The sequence below is a fragment of the Maylandia zebra genome, linkage group LG20 (genome assembly GCF_041146795.1).
Source record: "Maylandia zebra isolate NMK-2024a linkage group LG20, Mzebra_GT3a, whole genome shotgun sequence".
NCBI lineage: Eukaryota > Metazoa > Chordata > Actinopteri > Cichliformes > Cichlidae > Maylandia > Maylandia zebra.
The window spans coordinates 1,851,913-1,854,528 of record NC_135186.1 but is presented as its reverse complement, the minus strand read 5'-3'; the positions used below and the strand labels follow the sequence as shown (position 1 = coordinate 1,854,528).

At 43.9% G+C, this 2,616-nt stretch overlaps 1 pseudogene; it reads left to right on the top strand.

The window, feature by feature from the left end:
* Positions 1–2,497: 2,497 nt before the first annotated feature.
* Positions 2,498–2,616, top strand: LOC111500662 (5S ribosomal RNA; annotated as a pseudogene).

Genomic DNA, 2,616 nt, shown 5'->3' with positions numbered 1-2,616 from the left:
CTTTTTAAGGATATTTCCCAACTGTTCTGTCTGCAGTTCTTTTATTTTGCAGCAATATAACAGCTTCTTTCTAAAAAGGAATCAAATTGACAGACGTGACACACTACAATCCTTGCATTTAAAGTAATAGGTTGTTTTGGTTTTGCAACAGACTTTAAACCAAAGTGAAGCTCTAACATGCCATCATTACAGTAATAAATTTGACTTAAAAAAGATCTGTATGATTGCATTATTGCCGTACATGCATTGCACTGTCATCGGCATTGTTTAAGGCACTCTGAAATGGCTTTCTTTGCTCACCAAGCTCTATTCTGTGATGTACAGACTCATTTAGTGCCTCAATGCAGCAGTCGACACTGATGGTGATGGCATGTAAAAATAGAGGCGTGAGACTAAGTGAAGATCACCGTGAGAGGAGTGAGAGAGAGGGTGGCATATTGATTTAAAAGTGTTAACTAATGAGAAGCAGGCATGGCTGATGAAAGATGTACTGCAAATAGCTTGTTGTTCAATTTGCCAACATGCTTTTACTGACTGCAGGTTTTTCCCACTCATCCCACCGCAATCAACTGCCCAAAAGGACATGAATGCAGCCGCTCACACATAAATGAAGGAGCATGTGAATAATTTAGTGCTAATGAAGACATAAATAATCTCCTCATCTGCGCTGGGGGTAATTGATTAACAGGAATGGTTTGCCCCTCCACCTCCCTTCTCTCTTCTCCCTTACATCTTCAGTCTTTCTTCCTCCTCTTAGCCTCCCTTCTCCTCATCATTCCCACATTCTGTCTATCCACAGGCTGCTTTTCTCCCCGGGGCATTTGTGTGTTCCATTACTGCTCACCCTGCCCATGACAGCTACTATTAACCTTGGAGGTGTGTGTGCGTGCGCACGTGTTTTTTCTCAGAGTTTGCGTGTCTGAGAGTGCGGCAGTGCAAGCAAGACTGAGACCGTGTTAATTTGTAGCCGTGTAGACATGCATAGGTTCCTTTGTGCACGTGAGAGGGAGAGACAGATGGGTAAAACAAGAGAGTGAGACCACTTTCTTGAAGGTATGCTTTTGCATATGGTTGTGTTTTTCCACTGGTTGAGTGTGTGTATCTTTGTAAACAGGTGGGACATATTAAAACAGCCGTAGGCAATGGAATTGACTGTTGCTCTGCAAATAAGGAGGGGAGGTCATGGACAACAACTCTCATATTCACAGACCCAATGCCATACTAAATAGCTCTGCAGCTCCTCACCGTCCCTATCTCTCTGCCTTTGTTTTCTCTCTTGTTTCACAAACACATGCACACACATACGCACACAACCAGAGTATCCCCCTCTTCCTGTCTTCTCATCATGTTTCCCTTTATATATGACTCGGCTTTCTTTCCGTCTGTCTCTCTTTTTCCCTCCCTTCTCACTCTGTTCTGCCATAACTCGAGCCAACTCCCCGTAATGAAACTCTAATGGCCTGCTATTCGTTTCCGCTCTTTGCTTAGTGAGGTGATGCAGCAAGGGCTAATGGTCCTATTTTGTGTGTGCGTGTACGAGTATGCGTACATGTCCAGGACTGTAACACATATAGGGAGAGAGTGGTATCTGCAGCCTTTGGGCCTTATAACATTTCACATGCTGCTGCGGTGGCCAGGTGCTTCCCATAACTCTAAGTAATGTTTCAATGCCATCCTATTTAGAGCTATGAGGTAGATGCAAATGCAAATGTGTGTGTGTGTTTGTGTCAGAAAGAGAGAGGGGTGATCCTCGGGGAAAGCAGATAGATGGAATAATGCATGTTTTGAATATTATTACTATGCAGTATCTGGATGGAATATTGGGACGCATTCAAGCACTGATGGGACTCGGTAATGGCAGCACTGTCTGGGACTGGACGCACACACTTCTTATGAGAAGCTGACACGCATAAATGACTTAGATTAATGATGTTGCAAACGTTGAGGAATACAGGTGGTTCAATTTCTTCAAACTCTGTGTTTTCATTTCACAATCCGTCTCCATACGCCTTTACTACAGCGTACGTGTGTGATCGTATGTGTGCACACATGTATGCGGAACCTATCACATTGGTTTTGATTATCAGTGATAGGCAGTGTAATGAGGTGCCATAAAATCTGATTAATTTGAAGCTGGGCGAGAAACTGGTGCCAGATGCTCCCTGCCAGCTTCTCGCTCCCATTCTCCCTTTTTGCTCTCTCTCTCTCTCACACACACACACACACACACACACACACACACACACACACACACACACACACACACACACACACACACACACACACACACACACACACACACACACACACACACACAGAGGGTGGTCCATTGTATATACATATCTGCGTCAGCTCTTGTGAGAGTAAATGCAACTCCATCTCTGTTACTAGATCAATACTTACTCTCATTCTCTGTCTGCACTAATTCACATTCAATCTTTGTTTGTGTGAATGAGGTAAAAACCAATGGAAAGAAAAAAAACATTGATTAGGTTTAGCTTATAGCCATTACACCCTTAGCACGCCCAATCGCGTCTGATCTCGGAAGCTAAGCAGGGTTGGGCTTGGTTAGTATTTGGATGGGAGATCTCCTGGGACTACCAGGTGCTGGAAGCT